Source organism: Mauremys reevesii, linkage group 2 (genome assembly GCF_016161935.1).
Source record: "Mauremys reevesii isolate NIE-2019 linkage group 2, ASM1616193v1, whole genome shotgun sequence".
NCBI classification, from domain to species: domain Eukaryota; kingdom Metazoa; phylum Chordata; order Testudines; family Geoemydidae; genus Mauremys; species Mauremys reevesii.
This window is the reverse complement of record NC_052624.1, coordinates 23,910,864-23,933,973: the sequence shown is the minus strand read 5'-3', so window position 1 is coordinate 23,933,973 and position 23,110 is coordinate 23,910,864. Positions and strand designations below refer to the sequence as shown.

The 23,110-nt window shown below is 40.4% G+C and overlaps 1 long non-coding RNA gene across 3 annotated transcripts in view; it reads left to right on the top strand.

The window, feature by feature from the left end:
• The window catches only part of LOC120398836, a 46,105-nt gene extending 24,859 nt beyond the window's left edge, over positions 1 to 21,246 (top strand). For all 3 annotated transcript variants that reach the window (XR_005594735.1, XR_005594736.1, XR_005594737.1), the window contains 2 exons: positions 14,355 to 14,505; positions 20,856 to 21,246. This is a non-coding gene — a long non-coding RNA (uncharacterized LOC120398836). The remainder of the gene's footprint in view (positions 1 to 14,354; positions 14,506 to 20,855) is intronic.
• The last annotated feature ends 1,864 nt before the right edge of the window (positions 21,247 to 23,110 follow it).

The window sequence follows — 23,110 nt, the reverse complement described above, 5'->3', positions numbered from 1 at the left end:
GGTGAGGTAATATCTTTTATTGGATCAAATTCAGTTGTTGAAAGAGACAAGCTTTCGTGTTTACACAGAGCTCTTTAAATCAATTTGGAGTGACTTAAAACGTTGTTGACTGTTACTCCTTTGTACTTTTTATAGGGCTCCCCTTTCTTAATCATAGCACCATGCCATTATTACTGAAACTATTTCTTCAGTGGCCCTTATGCTTTGTAGCTAAATTGATTTTTCTCTTCCTAATTCCTGTTTTTACTTCCATTACAAAGCCCACCAGGATTCCCACATGGGCAATGGATCAGTGTTTTCAGACAGCTGTGTAAAAGAACAGAGCATTCTCAGGGCTTTCAAAAAGTAGCCTAAAAGTAGCACAAAGATATCCAAAGACAGCACAAAAAGTAGGATACAAAGCAAACAAGAGATTGTATTTTGCCAATTGAATGTAAAAATTGTGAAATCCTGTGGTAAGTATATTTATATTGTACCTCCTTTTCTGGAACTACATTTTCAGAATTAATTCTAACAAAATGTACAAAATTTTTACTTTTGGCAGATAAAATTTTAAATAAAAAAAATCATTTGAAATGTATGGTGGTTTCAAAAATCATAGAACATAGTATGAATCTTTACATAAAAGTATTATGTTAACCCTTCATAGTTTTTGTTTGTTTTAAACTTCTCTTCTGAACCTTTGAGCAATTTTCAAACTGAAGGAAGGTAATTGGAAAAGCAATATGCAATCATTACAAACATCAGGCTTTTTTATTTTTATTTTTAAAGAAGCTTAAACGCCTGTGTAGTAGACACAAATGAACATATTTCAGAAACATTACACTTCTTAAGATTCTGACAGTCCAACAAAAGCATCTTCCAATTTTAAAATAATTAGCTCTCCTAGTCTGAGATGTGAACATCTGCAAATCAGAACTTTACTCAGCAAACAACATCAACCTCCTTGTGCACCTTCAGAGCACAAGAACAGATGCTGCTTACCATTTCTACGTACTACAGTTTAGAACATATCAGTAAGTAATACGCTCTTTCTGGATTGGAAAATACAAGTAGGGCAAACTAATGTGAAATGACAGAGGGAAATGAAATGCCATAGGAACAAAATTGTTAATGCATAAAGCTCCTCTTAACAGGATGAATATACATGTGTGTGTGTGTGTGTGTTCTATTGCAATCGTTATTGGGCAACAAGGCACTGTTATTTATTCTTTCCTATATCATACGAAACAGTCAATTAAATTAATAGGCAATAAATTTAGAACAGATGAGGAGCTATAAATGCAATGTATTATCTGTAGAATTCACAGCCAGATGATATTGAGGGAAATAGTTTATTAAGATTCAAAAGACTCAGACTCTTCAGCTCAAGTCTGCAAACTCTCTGAGCACAGAACTCAGTGGGAGGTATGTTTGTGGAGGGCTTCTAAGACTGAGCCAAATCCTGAAGTCTATATTAATCTTTACACAGCAAGCTCCCGGTTTGCCTGGGTTTTGTTAATCCCACCAAATCTGTTCCCTGATCCCTGTTTTATATATTTGGCTTTTCTTTGAGGTAAAACAGATACTCATTTCTAGACTGAAAAAAATGCAAAATTTAATCCTAGTTCTTCTGCACATACAGATCCTTCTATCTCCAGCTTTGGTGATCCTAAAATTACTTACGTTTCAAAAAAGAAAAAAGAGAGAGAGAGAGAGAGAGAGACCATTAGATATGTAACAGCTTTGGATTCTCGTCACCTGAAGTCAATGAGAATTCTGTCCCTGACTTCGGTGAGCAGACAATCAAGCTCTCAATGCCCACAAGATAATCATATGACAGGATGCATCCCTTTTATATTTTGTTAATATAGTTAAATAAATTTTAAAATGGGGAATGGAGTCTTGGTGTATTTCTTAATTAGTTGGTGAAAACAATTAATTCCTATTTAAAGTTCCGGTTCTGCAAACACTTAAGCATGCAAGCCATTCTATTTGCATGTTTAAGGCTAAGCAAGCTTGTAGGTATCTGCAGGATGAGGCCTTAATTAATTCTAATATTTCTTTATTGAGAGTCCATGCTGGCTCTTATGTAATTATATGAAATAGCAAACTTTGTATCCAAGTATATGACCTTTAAAGAAAAAAATAGATCTCTGCCCTATTTATATAGCAACATTCATCTGAAGAGAATTCCATCAGTTCAAAATAGGAATATTACTGTTTTCATCCTGATTGATATGTGGGTATTTTCAATATTATTTCCTAAAACTCAATAAAAATAGTATATTATTATTTGCTAAAACGCAATAAGTGGATAAATCTCCATCTTGCACAGGCCACTCATTATGAACTGTTAGTTTCTAGGTAGGTGGGTTTTTTCTTTTTCTTTTTTTAATATAAGCTAATTTCTAAAATCTCAAAATAAATGACTACGGGTTGATTTAAAAGTAGGGCGGGCTCAGATATATCTGTCTGGATCTGTATAGGTTGTTCACCAGATCGTCAATAAGAAAAAAAATTTTTGAAGCTAATTTAGTGCATATGAGTAGTGTTATATTGACAGCACTGGGGACTAAGGTCTAATCTACAGAACAGGGAGTAGCAATGCAAGTTACCGCAGACCGCTTAATATAATTTTGCTTTGACTTTGGAGATACTACATCTCTGGTTTCTGTGCCTATTCAGTAGTACACCACTACCTCGATATAACGCCACCCGATATAACACGAATTTGGATATAATGCGGTAAAGCAGTGCTCCGGGGGGGCAGGGCTGCACACTCCGGTGGATCAAAGTAAGTTCAATATAACACGGTTTCACCTATAATGTGATAAGATTTTTTGGCTCCCAAGGACAGCGTTATATCGAGGTAGAGGTGCATTTGTCCTCTTGGGTGAGGCTACCAACTGAGGTGCCTATTAGTACCCATTGTGATTAGGGTTGCGTTATCCATTTGGATATGTCAGAAACAGATTGATACCATCAACTCATTTTATGGGCCTCTGTCAGCCATTAGATGTAACAACGGACCAAGGTCAGATTCATGCAGGTGATGTAGTGATAAAAAGCTATATATCCTGTTGTAATTCCCTGAACTATCGAGCCTCCAAAGCCAAGATTTCAGCGGGCTCAAATACCTTTGAGGGTATGGGTCCAAGAGCCTTACTTTATCCATTCTATTTGGACAAAGATTCAAGTAAAATTAAAATAGGTCTTATTGTAGCCCATGAGGCTAGCTTGCCTTCATTATATTCAGCTATAATGCAAGGAACCTACAGTCTTTATCCTGTAAGACATTAGCTTCAGCAGTTTTAGCATAAGGATTGAGGCCTATGAATTTTGGCACAGACAAATGGCCAAATGGAAAACCCCAAGTATTGGGGAACTGAAAAAAGAATGTTTAAGGGGAATTTCCAACCACAGGAACAGGAGTCCAACCACAAGAGTGTTATGGCAACAAATTGACGGTCACAACAATAACAAATACATGAGCTACATCTGCAGATACCTAACCACAAGAGGGCCATGGCAATGAACTAACGTATATGATAATAAGTTGAGATCACTGATATACTAACCTATAGGAGAAGGATGCTCTAACATTAGTAAGGGAGGAAATACAAATAAGGAAAAGGGGCAAATCCCCTACGGAATATGTATCAAACATAGTAGTGTCAGCGTAACATATTATAAAAGTTGCAAACCAGCCCAGGAGCAACAGGAGAGGGAGATGTAGTCCGTGGGAGGTGCCAGAATGATGGCCACTGGTGATGGGGGGGAAGATGATGATGATGACTAACATTTCAGGTTGTTCTGCAGGGGATGGTGTGAGTATATGGCTGTGCAGATGTACATTCTGTAGTACCTCTGTGCACCTTACTGAGTTCAAGTGTTAGTGACTGTGCTAAATATATTAATAAACTATTTATAAATATAGGAGAGTGCCTATAGTGTGACTATTTCAGCTGTGCACACCAGGGTTCCCAACTATATAATAATTTGAATAGATCTTGTCAACCCTTGAAGTGATAACTGGGAATTCTTAAGTAATCAATATAATTAATACATAATCTATAGATCAGGCTACATTAAGAAAAATATCTTTATATTGTTTTACATCATTCTTTGTGTTGTTAGAATAAACACCGCCCTTCAAACTTAAATTTGCCATGATCTGAGGACCACTCCAATGTGCTTTTTTTTCTTCTTCTTCTCACATTGAGTTAAATGTAGTGCCAGCCTTAACTTTGAATATGCAGGCTATTTTCAGTACAATTCAGAAACCTCAACATTCTTCAGTAGTTGCATATTTTTAATCTACTCCAGATTATCTGAAAAATCACAGCAGGCAGCATTTCTGTGAAGTAGCACCACCATAGGATTCATTAATGTCTTCATTTCCGGGATTTGTTTGCACCAGAACACATATTATTTCTATGGTGCTTTTTCCCCCCACTAATTATCCCTTTATTGCCCTGCAAACAAAAACAAAATAAAGCAAAGGGGAACTCCCAATCAGCACCTCCAAATCTCAACTAGAGGAACCAACAGAGGCCCTAGTTCATTACTTAAGCACATGCTAAATTCCCATTGACTACTTTGCTGAACTAGGACTATAATGACAAGCAATCAATAAAAAAATAAGAGCAGCTTATGATGTTCATATTGCAAATATACTGTTAACAAAACCATAGCCATTTAGCAATATCATGCTTGTCTCTATGCTTCACAGAATGGTCATTCATAACTTTATGGTGACAGCAGGAACTTAGATCTTCCTGCTCAAAAAGTAACACTTGAGCTGAAAGAAAATCTCTATTTACTGTAACCCGTATAGATCTTAAGATACACAGTACCTTCTGTATTTATGCTTCTGTAAGGCACTTGACATGATATGACATTCTGAATAAAAAAAACGAGCATGATACAAAAGCAACGTAACAGATTAAATGGATTAAAAACTGGTTAATAGATTTAAATAAATAATGGTAAACGGCGAATCAACACCAATTGTGGGAAAGAGGGGCACAGATCCAGTGGGGTCTTGAAAGGATTTACTTGGCCCAATGCTAATCATATATTTATCAGTGATCTGGAAGAAAGCACACAATCATTGCTGGTGAAATTTGCGTTTGACACTAAAAAATGGTGGAGTGATAAATAACGATAGTAGCAGGTCAGCTATTTAAAGCAATCTGTATCAGTTGGCAAGGTAGGCTCATTTTGGCAAGAGTTTTTAGTACAGCAAAATACAGAGTCATACATCTAGGAACAGAGAATGTAGGTCAGGTTACACTTAAAAGATGGGAGATTATATCTTGAAATGCAGTGACACTGTAAAGAACATAGGGATCCTGATGGATAACCAACTGAACATGAACTCCTAGCATACTGCTGTAGCTAGGAGAGCAAATGGGATCCTGGGACATATAAGCAAAAGATTATGGAAACAGAAATGGGAAGGTAGTTGTACCTCTATACAGCATTACTGAGACCATTACTGGAGTACTGTGTCCGCTTCTTGTGTCTGCACTTTAAAAAGAATGTTTACAAATTGGAAAAAGTCTACAAGAATGATTTGATGATGGGAAAACATCACTTAAAATGAGAGATGGAAGAAGCTCAGTCTATTTAGGGCATGTCTTCACTAGCAATGTTAAAGCGCTGCTGCAGTAATGCTTTAATGTAGCTGTGTAGTCGCGGCACCAGCACTGGGAGAGAAGTCTCCCAGTGCTATAAAAAACCCGCCTCCATGAGGGGAATAGCTATCTGGTGCACTGTCTACACTGGCAATTTACAGCGCTAAAACTTGCAGTGCTCAGGGGGGTGTTCTTTTTCATGCCCCTGAGCGAGAAAGTTGCAGCGCTGTAAAGTGCCAGTGTAGACAAGGCCTTAGTTTCTCCAAGAGAAGGTTAAGAGGTGATTTGCTCACAATCTACAAGTATGTACATGGATGAAGAGATTTCTGATAGTTGTGGGCTCTTTAATGTAGCAGGAAAAGGCATAATAAGATTCAGTCATTGGAAGCTGAAGCTAGACAAATTCAGACCAGAAATAAAGCACACGTGTTTAACACTGAGCGTAATTAACCATTGGAACAAGTTACCTAAGGACTTGGTGGATTCTCTACCACTTGAAGTCCGTAAATCAAGGCATGTTATTTCTCAAAAAGGAATTGGAATTGCTGTCTGAGGATCTATGGCCTGTGTATACAGAAGGTCAAATTAGATTATTGTAATGGTCATAAGGTCTTTTCTGAGCTTAAAATCTATGAATCTATGTACAGTAATCCATTACACAATGAGGAGTCCGGTGGTACCTTAAAGACATTAACAGATTAATACAGTACTATATTTAAAGTCAAAATTATATTCCATTGCATTCACAAGGAACAGGGGAAGAGAGGCCCTATAGGGCTCCATGTTAAATAGCAATGAAGTTATAGAATTACATAAAAAATGTAAAATGACACTTCCCAGGTGTTACAATGTGGTTGTGAAAATGGAGATGTTTCACTCCAAATAACTCTGGGTGACATTATACCCTTGATTTTCAAACAGAACTCTCAGTTCAGTGGAGACGTGTTCTACTGAGCTGACAGCATAGTATGGCCCTTGGACTCCTCTATACTTACAGCACTTCACTGTAGCAGTGCTTAGTGAAGAAGCTCTGCTGTCAGCATAGGTACTCCACCTTCCTGAGAGGCAGTAGCTATGTCGACAGGAGAAGCCCTCCCGTCGACATAGCCTGTCGACACTGGAAGTTAGGTCAGTATAACTATGTTGTTTAGGGGTGTGGAAAATCCACACTCCTGAGTGACACAATTATATCAACATAAATTTGTAGAGTAGACCAGGGATTAGTCAACTTATTTCTTATCTCACACCAGTTTTTCACTATTGTCACTCTGACCTTAGTTTAGTTATGCCTGATTCTCATTGGTTAGTGACAGAAGAATCAGGTCTGCAGAGCACATCTTTAAAAGCTGTGAGTTGCCTGGCACTGTGCTTATTGGAAGATGAATGAAGGGTTAAAATCCATGTGCATCTTATATAACAACCTGGTATATCGATTGTTCCAGCTCTTTTCCAGACCCAAAAGTCCAGAGTTTGGTCAAGAGACCAGAGGCCTAGCAAATACTGATCAGCTAAAAGAAAGCTGGGGTAAACAAGATAATTGCTTTTGCTAAGATATGCTTGGTCAGTAGAAATGCCAGATATTGAAGCAATAACTGAATAATTACGTTTCATCTAATGTTTCAGATTGAACAAAGGATCCCTTTTCCTATTGTGTCAGTCTCTTCTGTAGGGAATGTTCTTCCCACAGATCTAACCTTGAGTTTATGAAAAGTTGGCACATGTCAGTATAAGATATGGCATCCTTCCACCTCCCTTCCCAGGGACCAATGCCGTGCCTTAAAACATAAAGGAGACAATCTGTATTATCATATACTTTCACTGTTTCTTTGCTTTAACCCCTAAGAATGTACCTGTTGGACAATCAAAGGAGTTGCTCCATTCCTATGGACCCCAAATCAGAATTCAACATATATATTTTATACTAATAACATTTTATCAAAGTATTAATGTTAACTTGCTAACTTGAGACCATGGGTGGAGACATTATGTAACCTTTTAACCATTGGCTAATGTGCTACCTTGTCTTGCTGCAAAACCTATCCCAGGGTGTGGAACTGCCTACCCCATCATTTTCCCCCACCCATGGAAAATCTATATATTCTATTGTAATCAATTAATTGACAGTGTCTCTGAGCCTAATAAGCAAGGTGACACTCCGCTAGCGCTGTGCATAATAAACTCCTATGCTTAACCTCTACACGGTGTGGATTTATGTCCTTCAATGAATATTCAGTCTCAAAGAGGGCAGTGGTGATAACTATCATGATTTTTTGGTATTTTTCTCAGCTATTGGAGTCATTTAATTACATGAAAATTTCAGCTTTCTTTTACTTAAAAAAAAAAAGTATCTAGCCCTCGTTGTGGTGGACCAAAGCTTAAAAATGTGAACCCTAAAGGCTCAAACTCCAGAAGGCAAATAAACAGACCCCACAGCTTCAAAATCATGAGATTTAAAAAAAAAAAAAATTACAATCTCATTTTATGGGGCTTGAATTTGGTTGGAAATACAGAGATGTCAACTGAAAGAAACACTAATGTTATAGAACAACTGTAGGGACCCCAAAAGGGATGTAGTTTCTTATTGACATGTGCTGAACATAGTACTTTTGAAGACCTTCTAATACTTTATTTTACAATCCAGTGTGAAATCTAAATTGTACTGCTTTCCTTAGAAAATTCTCCAGTGCTGTTCCTAAGAAATAATAGTTAAGTACCGTGTTTGGGAGCTCATTTGAAAGAGTTTACAGCAGTTGATTAATTTGACTTTTCCAATATTACCATCTCTGAGGTTTGTGGCTAAACTTGACTAGCAGTCCCATGGGGAGCTCTTATCAGACATGAATTCATGTTTTCATGGCACAACGGCATTTTTATTGAGGACCAGAAGAAAAGCTGAGTGGTTTCCATATGCATGGCAGAGATTTATACCTCTGGGAAGAAAATGCAAAGAAAACTGGTGAGAAGTAAGAAAGGGGAGGTAGAGTAGTTAGGAGAGAGAGAAATATAGGTTTTAAGTTAATACACTGGGACAAACACTGACCCATCTCTCATGTCATACAATTGGGGAAGAATTTGCTATGTATTCATACAGTAGGAGACAAACAAGTACCTTGGAAAAAGAAGGGTCAATATTACATACTGAAGTAGTTGAAGATATATCAGTAGTCACCTACCAAATTTTAGCATATACTAAGCACATAATAATTAGAAGGCCATAACCTAAACCAGATAAACTAGTGTAGTTCCATTGACTTCAACGGAAGGTATGGTATTAGCCAATTTAAGCCTTTCTGCAGAACAAACCTAAAGATGCTAATCATCATGATATCAAAGCAATATCTTACTGTTGATGCATTCTTAATGAGGCTGTGTAAGTTTCAAACTTAAGAGTAGTGACAAAAAAGGTGGCTTTACCAGAATGACTGTGCTATTGAGAACAGAATGGCTGCTTCAGCAATGAAGTTCACCCACTAGAAGTGGAAAATTCATTCAGAAGGAAAGAAAATTAACTTCCGTGTTAAGAGCCAGTTTGTTAGTGCCATGATGATATTTTAGGGAAAGACCAATCTCTCTTTGTGGCTTTCCAAAGTGTTCCAGAAAATGAAGTGAGTGGGGGAGAGATTGATAAAGAAGAATTGGAGGGAAAAGAGAAATCTGAAGATAAAGGAATAAGGAATATTACAGATTTAAAGAGAGAGAGGCAAACAGAGACAAAGTTTTGATGCAGAACTTCACCATTTTCAGGTTGTGTCAAAGTTTCCCAAAATATGAATTCTGACCATGACCATGAGCGCTCTTCTGCCGACAAACCTCGCGGGGCTGGACGTATTTTGTCGGCAAAAGTGCTGACAAAGTACCGAAAAAGAGCATTTACACATGCTGACTTTTAGCGACAAGGCTGTGTAGACAAGCCCAGAGCTAAGTAAGTCTCCATTAGGAGTCTTTTGTTTTGTTAAGTTCTCACTAGAGCTGAAATCACTTGTGGTAGGGCAGTGTTCTGCCCTGGCTGCTTCAGCAATGAAGTTCACCCACTAGAAGCTGAAAATTGCTGAGAGCTGAAGATCACTGAGATCTGGGGGGAACCTCAAGAAACTGGCCTGCAGAAGTCACAGTAGAGAAGCAGGTGGCAGCCAGAAAGTGACTGTGTGCAGTGCAGCAGCCAGCAAGGCAGCCGGCGGAGTGGAACGGCAGCTGGCAGGGTGGCCAGTGGAGTGGCGAGTGGCTGGCGAGGCAACCCGGCAGAGTGGAATGGCGGCTGGCGGAGTGGAATGGTGGAGCTGAGAGTGACTGGCGGGGCAGCCAGCCAGAACAAGTGCTCATATGGTGGAGCAAGCAAGGTGCCTTCTTCCCCCTCCTCCCTCTGCCAGTGGGAGGTGAATTTACAAGATGCACCTCTGAACCCTGGGTCCTCACTGACCAAGGATAATTCCTGTGAGTGGGGTGTGGTGAGGGAGCAGAGAGGGGCATTGTAAAGGAACTCTTGGTTGTAAAACTCAAGAACATGAGGCAGAATACACTGCTGCATGCACTCTGGGGTGGGTGTCCTTCTCACAGTTTTATGTTTATGAATCCTGCATGCGGCATTTTCCCTAATGTTTGTGAGACCAGTTTGGGGAGAATCACAGTGAGATCCAAGGAACTGCAGCCTAAAACCCCAGTCAGATGGCAATGGGATGTGGGTCACTTCCTGCCCTGAGAGCTATGATGGCTAGTGGCCTGAGACCAGAGAGGGCATTCCTTGAGCAGGCCATGGGTGGGGTAAAGGTACAGTTACCCTGAAACTGTGACACATGAGCTATTACTGTGCTGAGTAGAACTTGCTCAATGTTTACCAGCAAGACACAATTCAGTGCAACAAGCATTCAGTACAATGAACAGTGGGGAGGGGGGTGAAGAGAAAAGGCAAATGAAATAGATACTATCAAAGCTGTTCTTTTGCTCAAAGTGAACAATAAGATTTGTTCTGTGATTCATAAGAAATAATAGATTTATTATTGTATATATATCTCCTCACTATATGTTCCATTCTATGCATCCGATGAAGTGGGCTATAGCCCATGAAAGCTTATGCTCAAATAAATTTGTTAGTCTCTAAGGTGCCACAAGTACACCTGTTCTTTTTAAATCTAGGAAAGACCTACTTCCTGTAGCAGAAGCAGCTACTGTGTAGTCTGCTACCAAGGAGAGAAACACACTGTGCTCTCCCATTGAGACTTTTGTTCATTCGTGTTTTCCTTAGGGCTTGTCTACACTGGCACTTTACATCACTGCAACTTTCTCACTCGGGGGTGTGAAAAAACTCCCCCCAAGCGCTGCAAGTTTCAGTGCTGTAACATGCCAATATAGACAGTGCACCGGCACCACGGCAACGCTTTAACGTTGCCAGTGAAGACGTGCCCTTAATCTGACACACAGGATTTTACACCTTAAAGTATGTGTGTATGGAAACATAACAAACAGCACTGCAACATCCTAGAAACTGTGTCTCAGCAATTTTAAACTTTATAGTTCTTTAATACTCAAAAATAGTACTTCTTAAAAACAAGCTAAAAACAGTGTCAAATTCCCGTGAAATTAATTCTCTACTTTGCATGGTATAAAACCTATTGGGGAATGCATTTTTAAGACACTGCTACATCTGATTATAAGCTTAAATTTAAGAAGATAATATATACTTCACCAAGTGTTTCTTTATCACTTGTTTAGTGCTAAAATATAATCCTATTCTATGTAAATGGCCAGATTATAAAGTAGATCTGCTCCTGAATTGATCAAACATATTCTTGTTCCTCTTTTAAAACTTTTGATTTGCTTTATTTATGTTATTGTAAAGATGGTGTGCTTTTCTGAGTTGCAAATGTTTCTTTTTAAAGTTCTTCCTTTGGACACCCTGAAGGGGCAAATGGCAGATTAGGTTTTTTGTTGTTTGTTTGGAAAAGACGTTTTCCATGAATAACAAAGAAAAAACTGTAGCATGAAGAATGTCTTGAATGGCCTTCCAGCATTGTACAAACAAACCATGAAAACCTGAAGTAAATAGAAAATAGAGTAAATCTGCTCAATCTGGCTAAAATCAGGTGTTGGTTCAGTTTAATGTCCAGCAGATCCTCTCTGTGGGATTATATGTGTCATCATTAAAAAGTCAGTTATGTCGATTCTATGCACAGCTGACCACATATATTTCACATACCATGGAAAGGAAATTGTTGGCAAATACTGACTTTTTAATGGCAAGCAGTATTATATTCTGCATAGTGATGATGGATTTGCTGATCTAATAAAGTTTTTCCATAGTTAAGATTCAGGAGGAGGCATGTGACAAATCATTACATATTTTACCAATGCAAAATCTGCCTTCCAGATTGTAAAAAGTATCTTAACAAGGGAGTACGGTGAAGTATGTAATTAAACAGATTCAGCAACATTCTTTTGCTTATGTCCATGTGTGCATTCACACAGTCTGACATTCTCCTGAAGTTTCTACCTCCTTGACCCCTGGTTCCCTTTTGTCCTTTTAGTGGATTGTGCTTCTCAGGGAAATAAATACTCTGTTACCACCACAGTACTGTAATGCTATACAATTATTTCCTGACAAGCCACCTTACTGATGCTGAGTGCTACTTACATCTGGAATGTATAAAATAACAAAAGAAAACAACTTCGAAAAAACACACTGTATGCAAAAGAAAGAGGACTTGCCTGTACCCTGTGGGTCAGTTCCTTCTGAAATGTCTTGATTTCACAGTGATACATTCTGGAGGCTAACACAATCATACCAGAGTTTCTCAGACCTGGGGCTCTCAAAAGAATTCTTACAAGGTTAGGTTTTTGTCAAGTGCTCTGGTTGAGGAGGCATTTAATGTACACGAAGAGGATACTGCCATTTTCTTTACATTGCACCTTGAAGGCCTGGAGTTGTGAACTTCATTATTACAGCCTCCCTTACTCTGATTTGCATATACTACCGTCACAGTTTGAAATTGCTTTCACAAAATGACTGCTTCTCTAGTGGAGCTAAATTGTCAATGTCTGTAAGAGGCTTCTTTATTTAAAGGGCAAGCCTCACTCTGTACCCTTACCTCCCACCCCTTTTCAGTTAGTTATATAACAAATCTTTCTAAATCCATGGACATTGCAAAATGTTACCATTATCTTATTCCCCCACATGCAATTAGCACACTGAAATCACTGCAACTGAGGTGACTAACTTGTGGAAGATGTTTCTTCTGTTCACTTAGATGGGCCCGGGGAGAGCAGATCACCAGAAACATCAGCAATGATTAAGGATAGTCTGACAAAACCTCCTAAAATTCTAAGTACTCTGTACTATAAACAAACAGAATCAGACCTCCCATAAGGATATAGCATGGCCACAATTTTCCATTTTTTCCCCTTGAGTTTGGTCATGTGTATTAGTTCATTAGCGCCTCTTCTTTTGTATTTTGCAAGCCAGAATGTGTTCCTTACGGCCATGGGACATGTGTTCAGGAGAAACCTTCTCTCTCCCACTGTCATACTGCAGCATAGGCACTAACATGGAAATTGGAGTTGGATCTCTTTGGTATAAAAAAGCAGAGATGCTAGCAGAGCATTCTCCTGGATGGCTCCAGGAGTCTGGAACCTACCACCTCCTGGATCTGAAATAGCACCTAACTTGTCAAACTTCCAATCATACTGCAAAAGCCATCCATTTGATAGGTTTAGGGGGTAGTGTTGAGGGTATGTATCCCTGAGAAAGTAGAAAAACATAGGTGCTGATTCCACGGGTGCTCAGCCTGCACCAGCCACCCACTGATCAGCTATTTGGTGGGCAGGGAGGGGGCAGGAAGAGGCAGAGTGAGGGTGGGACCTCTGGGGAGGGGGTGGAGCAGGGGCAGGAAGAGTCAGAGTGAAGCGTGGGGCCTTGGGGGAAGGGATGTATTAGGGGCGGGGCTTCGGGGTGGAGTATCCACACAGAAAAATTAACTGTTACGGTGACTTTAGTTGTGTAGCTGATGGGTTAGTTGCCTCTGGTGGGTGGTGTTGATGGTGTCAGATAGTGCCAATCTGCCGAATCTGTGCACAGCCTCAAATAGCAGGTTTTGGAAGCTAGGACAGCAGGAGAAATATGAGAGAGCAATGAAAAAGAGGACAAAAAAGAAGCCGACAGAGGCTCAACTGGTTAACTAGTATTTTTTAGTATGGTGCTGTTTAAATGGCTAGCAAGCAGCTTCTTGCTACTGCTGAAGCAGTGTTCTTGCATAGACTTGTTAATAATACTATCTTTGTTTTATTACTTCAATTTCTTTTACAAAGAGCTGTGGATTTCACTCTCCCTGACTTTCCCTGATAAGCCTCTGTGCTAAAAGGATACAATGAGACTATTGGTGCAAATTACTGAGCAGATAATGTTGTCTGACATTAAGGTCAGTAGTGTTGTTTGCAATGGGGAAGGTAGTTAAATTTAAATAAAAGATTGTTCAAATTAGAGAGACCCAGTGTTATTGGCCAGTCACACAGGATAAAATTATAAATATGGTAATAAGTCCTTCTACCACAGTATGTTACTTTGTTGTTATTGAAGTACTGGATAAATGTAATCCTGGTTAAATATAGTAAGTTGTTTTCAAATTATTGTCTTATCTTTTGACTTATTTTAAATTTTTATTCATGCAGTGTGCCACATTGGAGAAAATTTCAAAAAAGATGTCAATTTTCTTTATTGTATAAGTAAAATGTTTTGCTTTTTCTTAGAGTTTCTCTGAGGATTTTGAGAAGAAATTTAGAAAGTATTTTGCATTCAACTCATGAAAAACAACATCCTGGGAGCAGGTCAAGTTCTCCTATGCTTCTGCTCATTTGGCTTTGACAGGGGAATGTACGTGCAAACCCCAAAGTGGAGGAGGTAAGTCCTATTTCACTGGGTTTCTTATTAGGCAACTTGAGAGACAAGTCCATTTTGCATGAAAGTCTAGGACTGAAACAATCTTACTCTGGCCACGATGAAGTTTTACAGGATTTAGAGGGACATTATAGTAGTGCCACTATTGGCTTCCCTGGTATCATAGAGAACAAAACTGTCACATTGTCTATCCTGGGCTCCCATAATTCCCCGATTATGACTTTTCTCCTTCCTTTTTGACAAATGAAAAAAAATGAGGTTTGATTAATATTGCTTTCATATTTGTGTGTGTGTAATTTAAGTAAAGGTTTAGGAGCAAGATACACACCCTCATTTAATAAATCCTTGGACTGCAGAAAACCGGGGGGGAGGAGAGACAGATAAATCAGAGAAGAGCCAAAACAAAAATCCCTTTTCTGCTAGCTCTCAAAATGCAGGTCTCTAACACTTGGCTTAACAGAGCTGTCCCTTAGCTGATGGCACTAGCAGCTAAAGGATGACGTTACTCACACACCTAGGCCTGGTCTACACTAGGCGTTTAAACCGGTTTTAGGAGCGTAAAACCAATTTAACGCCGCACCCGTCCACATTGAGAGGCCCTTTATATCGGTATAAAGGGCTCTTTAAACCGGTTTCTGTACTCCTCCCTAACGAGAGGAGTAGCGCTAGTATAGGAATTACCATATCGGATTAGGGTTAGTGTGGCCGCAGATCGACGGTATTGGCCTCCGGGCGGTATCCCACAGTGCACCACTGACCGCTCTGGACAGCAATCTGAACTCGGATGCAGTGGCCAGGTAGACAGGAAAAGCCCCGCGAACTTTTGAATATTTCCTGTTTGCCCAGCGTGGAGCTCAGATCAGCACGTGTGGCGATGCAGTTAAAAATCAAAATAAAGAAAGAGCTCCCGTATGGACCATGCGGATGTGATCGCTGATAGAACAGGCAAATCTGTTCTATCAGTGCTCCGTTACAGAAGACGAAATTCCAAATCCTTTTTAAAAAATCTCCAGACAGACGCCATAGCAGGGGCTCAGCGCACTGCTGCGTGACAAACGTAACGGAAAGCCAAAGAATCAAATGGACGCTCATGGACTGGAGGACTCAAGCTATCCCACAGTTCCTGCAGTCTCCGAAAAGTATTTGCATTCTTGGCTGAGCTCCAAATGCTTCTAGGGTCAAACACAGTGTCCGCGGTGGGTCAGGGCATAGCTCGGCAATTTACACACACCCCCCATCCCCAGAAGTGAAAGGGAAAACAATCCTCTCTTGACTCTTTAACATGTCACCCTATCTTTACTGAATGCTGCAGATAGACCCAATGCTGCAGCACTCAACACCAACATCCTTGCTCCCCCCGCCATGGGTGGCTGATGGTGCAATACGACTGGTATCCGTCCTCGTTACAGCCTATTGGCACATGGGGCAGTGCAAAAGGACTGGTAACCATGCAGACTAGCATCGGTGAGGTCTATCAAGGGTGCCTGGCCCTAATTTTTCCTGGTAGATGGTGCAGTATGGCTGATAACCATCGTTGTCATAGCAACAGGGGGCTGAGCTCTGTCAGCCCCCACCCTTCATGTGTAAAAAAAAGATTCAATTGCCCCTGGACTAGCAGAGGGATGCTGGGCTCCTCTGCTCCACACTCCTTACTGTCCTGTCTGGACTATCATAGCAGCTGGAGGCTGCCTTCCACTCATTTCTCACTAACAAGTCAGTGTGTCTTATTCCTGCATTCTTTATTACTTCATCACACAAGTGGGGGGACAATGCTACAGTAGCCCAGGAAGGCTGGGGGAAGAACGGAATCAACAGGTGGGGTTGTTGCAGGAGCACCCCCTGTGAATAGCATACAGCTCATAATTTCTGCAGGATCTGACACAGAGCAGCTGTGCTCTCTGATACAGTGGTTCTCTAGTACACTTGCCCATATTCTAGGCAGGACTGATTCTATTTTTAGATACCAAAAAGGAGGGATTGACTCTGGGAGTCATTCCCAATTTTAACTTTGCCCCTGGCTAAGAGCAGCCAGGGGCACTTATGACAGCAGCAAATGGTGCAAAACGACTGGTAGCCATGATCATCTTTTTACCAATTTATGGATTGGTAGATGGTGCAGTATGGCTGGTAACCATCTCTGCTGTCATGCAAAAGCAAAAGCATGCTGCTGTGTAGCGCTGCTGAATCGCCTCTGTCAGCGGCGTCTAGTACACATATGGTGACAGTCACAAAAGGCAAAACAGGCTCCATGATTGCCATGCTATGGCATCTGCCAGGGCAATCCAGGGAAAAAAGGCGCGAAATGCTTGTCTACCGTTGCTTTCCCAGAGGAAGGAGTGACTGACGACATTTACCCAGAGCCACCCGCGACAATGATTTTTGCCCCATCAGGCACTGGGATCTCAACCCGGAAATTCCAAGGGGCGGGGGAGGCTGCGGGAACTATGGGATAGCTACGGAATAGCTACCCACAGTGCAACGCTCCAGAAGTCGATGCTAGCCTCGGACCGTGGACGCACACCACCGATTTAATGTCTTTAGTGTGGCCGCGCGCACTCGATTTTATACAATCTGTTTTACAAAACAGGTTTATGCAAATTCGGAATAGTCCTGTAGTGTAGACGTACCCAAAGCCTTAGACCTTATATGTTACAAGAGGGCTGAATTCCTGCAGTACTTTGCCTGGCATAGTCCAGAGAATAGGCCATGAGATTGAGAAGTGAGAGAGCAACGTTTTAATTCTGTGTGTGCCACTGACTTGCAAAGTGATTTGGGGCATGTTACTTCGTCTCCCTGTGCCTCAAGTTCTATATGTGGAAATGGACACAATGATTTCCAAAGCCGGGCAAAGTGCTTCCAAGATCTAAAGATGAAAGGTGCAGAGCATTATTGGAATAGGGACACTGTGGGTCCTATCTCATCATAGGGGAAGGAAGGAAAGGAGGGAGTAGAGAGCTGAAATACTTCGATTTCTGTAAATTGTTGGACTTTGTACCCAGGGGCCGCCTGGCACCACTAGGTCTGGGGCACCAGGTTGGGGTGGGGGAAGGAGCTCACCTGTGAATGTGACTCTTTCTCCCTGGCTGAAGTGAGGTGAGGCAGGCTCTGGAACCAGTATCCTTGTCCCCATAATATCCATTCTTCTCCCCGCTGCCCCATGGAGCACCCTCTCCTTTCTCCCTCCCCCACGGCATCATCTCTCTCTCCTCCCTCCCCTCTGTCAGGGCTGGGTTGGGTGAGGTGCTCAGATGTGTGAAAAATCAGGACAGGGGTTGGGGGTAGGTGAGCAGATATCCTAAAGCCCCAAATATCGGGACTGGCCTATAAAATCAGGACATCTGGATCTGGGCACTGGCAGTGATCCATCTCATCCGCACTGGGCAGGATGAGCTGCTGTGGCTCCATGGGTGACCTGTCCCTGAGATCAGATGCTGTGCTAACTTCACCATGGTCCGTAAGGCTGGTGGTGGTGCCCATTGGCCTGTGATTGGACCTGAGGGTTTGCTGCTGCTGTTGCCACTCTGCACCCCAAGAGGTGGATTTTGGGGTCTACTGCAGCTGTTGGACCAGCAGGCTGGGGGGTGAGCCAAGCATGAAAGCAGTACTGTGTTGCCATTTAGATTGTCATTTAACAACTTTGTTTGCCAAAAAATCTTGCTAACAATCCTGAATCCAATTTCAATATTTTTTTAAAATTAATATCTTAGCCAAAAACAGAAAATTAAGTTGTTGACAATTATTAGTGACAGGTTTGGTTTGAGGCAGGAGTGGGCCAGTTTAATCAGAGAAACAAAAATGTTGACTGACTTTCCTATAGCCTGTTACTCCTGATAAGAGCCTCCAACAACTGTAATATGCTCATCTCCTTACTAGTGTATAAAGCAGGGTCGGCACACCACACACACGTGCCAAAGGTGGCAGGTGAGCTGATTTTTGATTGGCAGGCTGAGCAGCTCAGCCCATCACTGCTCTGAACCCCAGACTGGCAGAGGGCTGAGCAGGCCAGCTGAACCACTCAACCTGCTGTCAGCCTGGGGTTCCAGTCATTCAGCCGGCAGCGGGCTGGGGTTGAGTGGCTCAGTCTGCTGCCAGTCTCCTGCCAGCCTGGGTGAGCGGAATCCCAGGCTGGTAGCAGGCTGGGGGGGGGGCAGCAGGATCCTGGGTGGCAGGAGTTGTGGGTCAGAACCCCAGACCAGCAGCGGGCTGAGCAGGGCCTGGGATCCTTGTCTAGGGTTCCAGTCACCAGTCCCGCTCAGCCTGCTGCCAGTCTGGGGTTTCATTTACTCAGCTGGCAGTGGCCTGAGCAGGACCTCAGATAATAATAGTTTATTTATATAATATAGACATAGAGAGAGACCTTCTACAAACATTAAAATGTATTACTGGCACGAGAAACCTTTTAAATTACAGTGAACTTTATAGACTGACCATATGTTGTACTAAGATTCTCCTGCTTTTTTTCCTGTGAGTCAGTATAGCTTTTGCCAGCCCAGAAGTTGGGCAGCCAATGTTTTACATTTTCACAATGTTTTCTCCAACTTTCATAAAGTAAATACATAGTTAATATGAGTTAAAAGGGCCAGGGACACTTCCTTGTGAAGAATCTGTACAGCAGATCATGCTAGAGCTGTGAAAATGTCAGTTTTTGATGGAACTTTAGAGACAGTGATTTATCATGTATTTTATCAAATGTCTTTCCAAACAAAAATAAGGCACAATAGGACTTCTAAACATTTCTGTGCTACCTTAATCTAGATGAGATGATTCTGTGCTGACTTCATTTTGGTCACTTTGTGCTTTACCTAGCAGTAAAACTAAAAGCCAGAAAGATTGCTTTTAATTAAAAACAAATCTTTGTTTCAATATCTCTTCATATAAATTTAAAATTATATTATTTGCATCATTCTGTCAAATCAGAATTTTTCTATAGGGATACTTCTTTAGTGCTAGTGCATCAGCATTACAGTTTGTACCACACAACATTTTGATTAAGAAACTAAAATGATACAAAATCAGCACGGCACACATTAAGTGGATTAAAATCTGGCTAATTGACAGGTCTCAAAATATCATTGCAAACGGGGACTCATCATAGAGTAGGTGTGGTTGCTGCGGGATCCCATAGATATTTGTCCTTAGACATACACTATTTAACATGTTTATCAGTGAACCAAGAAGAAAACATAAAAACATTGCTGATAAAAGTTTGCAGGTGACACAAAGACTGGAGGTGTGGTAAATAATGAATCAGATAAGTCACTGATATAGAGCAATCTGGATTGCTTGGTAAACTTGGCACAAGCAACCAATATGCATTTTAATATAGCTAAATGTAATATGTGTAAATGTACACATCTAGGACCAATTAATGTAGACCATACTTGCGGGATAGGGGACTCTGTCCTAGGAAGCAGTGACTCTGAAAAAGACTTGGGAGTTATGGTGGATAATCAACAGAATATGAGCTCACAGAGTGCTGCTGTGGCCACAAGGGTTAACATAATCCTTGGATGTATAAACAGGGAAATATCAAGTAGGAGTAAGGAAGTTATATTATCTCTTTATTTGGGAATATTGTGTCAGTTCTGATGTCCATGATTCAAGGAGGATGTTGAGATGGTTCAGAGAAGAGCCACAAGGATAATTAAAGGATTGGAAAACGTTTCTTTTAGGGAGAGATTCAAGGAGCTCAATCTATTTGTCTTAATAAAGAACAGGTTAAAGGGTGACTTGATCACAGTTTATATGTATTTACATGGGTAGCAAAACTTTGATAATGGGCTCTTCAGTCTAGCAGTCAAAGGTGCAACATGATCCCATGCCTGGAAGTTGAAGCTAGACAAATTCACACTGGAAATAAGACATATCTTGTTAACAATGAGGGTAATTAGTCATTGGAGCAATTTACCAGGATCTGTGGCAGGTTCTCCATCATTGTCAAATTTTAAATCAAGATTGTATATTTCTCTAAAAGTTATGTTCTAGTTCAAACAGGAATTAATTCAGGGAAGTTGTATGGCCTGTGTTATGCAAGTAGGACTAGATGGTCATAGTGGTCCCTTCTGACCTTAAAATCAGTGAATCTGTTAATCTCTCCAGCCCCAAACTGTTCTAATTTATAGTGGGTATGGAGCAGATTGAGAATCAGGGAGCCATAATCTGCTCCCTGATGGCCATCCTTCTACTGTACCAAGAGTTTGGTCCATATTGTATGTATATAGGTTGACTAATGTACTATGTGCTTTTATTTTTGAAGTTTTATTCTATTAATGCTGAGTGCATTTATTCACACTGTAATACTAGGAACAGGCCAACTGTTATGTAAGTTTCAGTATATGTATGGTTTATTTTAGGTTTGGCAGACACTGCTTTCTTCCTACCAGCATCACTTCCATCATGCGCATGTTTAGTATCAGCCAGTTAGTTTCTTATCTCAGTGCCTTTTATCCAGAGGGGTAGCTGGTTGAGAGTATTTCCATGTGTGCAACTTATTCAATTGAATCTCATCTCCAAGACATGCATAGTTGTGATCTGAATGATGTTTGAATCCCGGACCAATAGTTTTCTATATATAAATCCAATATTTGTATATTGTTCTGAAATAAACTTGTAATTCACATACCTGTGCTTCACTTCAATATGAAAGGCTACTTATATTGACTTCTCTATTTATGTCGTTTGTGTAGCATGCCGGAATGACACTTCTCAGCTCATTTGCAATAATCCATCAGAGTCTTTCTTGGAAAGCAGGAGTTTATTTTGGAAAAATAAATTATTTTCTCATGCATATGCTTGACTATTTAAGAGGTGCATTGTTGTTCCTGCCTCATGATCTACATTCCAATTCTATTTCTCAGGTGTTTGAAGTTTAGTGCCTGTTAGTCATGCCAGTCAAGTAGAAGGGAAAATACATTGAACTGCTCTTAAATATGCTCTCTGTCCCATAAGATATACTAAAATGACTTACATAGCTGGGTACTCCTAGCTAGCTTGTAATCATTTAGAATACACACCTTTTATTTATGTCACTTATTTAGGCTAAGAGTACAAAAATTGATATAATTTCTTTAAAGTTTTCACTAGACTAAGAGCTATTTGATTATATTATTATTATAATATATCCCTGTTTTAAATGCCATGTAGAGCTAAGATATTTTTAACTTTAATTAATATTTAGGTACAATAAAATATACACAATTATCATTTTGTGACTTTAATGAATTCGATTTTTCTAGCACAATTTGAATAGGCAGTTGAACAACCATACACTAAAATACATTAACACCAGGTCATCTGCTTTGCATTTCTAACAATAAGCCCACATTTTCGTAAAGGGTAATCTTAAACCACACTTATTTCAGTACCACCAGAACATCTTTATCTTAAATTTCCAAATGTTACAACAGTAGAAGATGGTTAAGAATTAGACAATAATTCTTCATCTCTCAGTGATTTATGACACAAAGAAAGACCTTTCCTTGAGAGACTGTGAGCGTGAGGGGGAAGTGTTTTAAGAGGGCAGCTTCTCCCCTTTCTCTTTATTTACACAGCAAGGCCATCATGTTAGAAAAGGTTGAAGTTTCATGATTGGACATTTGGCTGTATGTATTCAACACACACACACGCATACACCTTTCTGTATATTGCACGTGTATACATAGGTATAATATAAAATAAAATTGATATTGTTGGAGTTGTTAAAATAGAGAAATAAAAGGAATGGAAGACTAGGATTTCCATAGTTCATAGGAGTTGAATTATTTATTTTTAGTAGCACCCAAAATGTGCTAGATAATTCCCAAAAATAGAAGAAAGCACACTCCTTGTTCTAAAAAAACACACACTTTAACCATGGGTAAGTAAACAGCCATAGGAAGAAGGAAAGGAACAAATATCCGGTAGTGTTAACAAATACTTGAAATTACACGCATGTGAAAGAACAACTCCTTGGTCTTCGGCCTTTGAGTTTATTTGCTAAAAATTTTACTGACTTTGGCTTTGGGGTTTTATTTAAGGCTGTAGCTAATACTGATTTAACAGGAAGTAGCTTCAAGTTGTTGCTATTATAGTGTGTAACTTTAGCACCCTCGTGGCCAAGATGGAGTCCACTCTGCAGGCAGCTCTGGCCAAAAAAAGGTGCATGCAGGAACGCAGCAGATAAAGTCTCTTCCACTCCAGGGTCACCTGTTTCAAACCCCTGGGGTGAACTCCCCACCCCCTCCCCACGCCAAACAGTACAATGAATATAGGAAAGGGAAATATTTATTTACAGAGGGATGAAAGGAGAAAAACAACAGGGGAAAAGATACGGGGAGTGGTAAAAACCTGGGCAGCAGTGACCATGAAAAGATGAAATGGTTGAGTTCAGGATCCTGACAAAAGGAAGAAAGAAGAGCAGCAGAATACAGACCCTGGACTTCAGAAAAGCAGACTTTGACCCTCTCAGGGAACTGATGGGCAGGATCCCCTGGGAGGCTAATATGAGGGGGAAAGGAGTCCAGGAGAGTTGGCTGTATTTTAAAGAAGCCTTATTAAACAAACCATCCCGATGTGCAGAGAGAATAGCAAATATTGTAGGCAACCAGCTTGTTTTAATGGAGAAAATCTT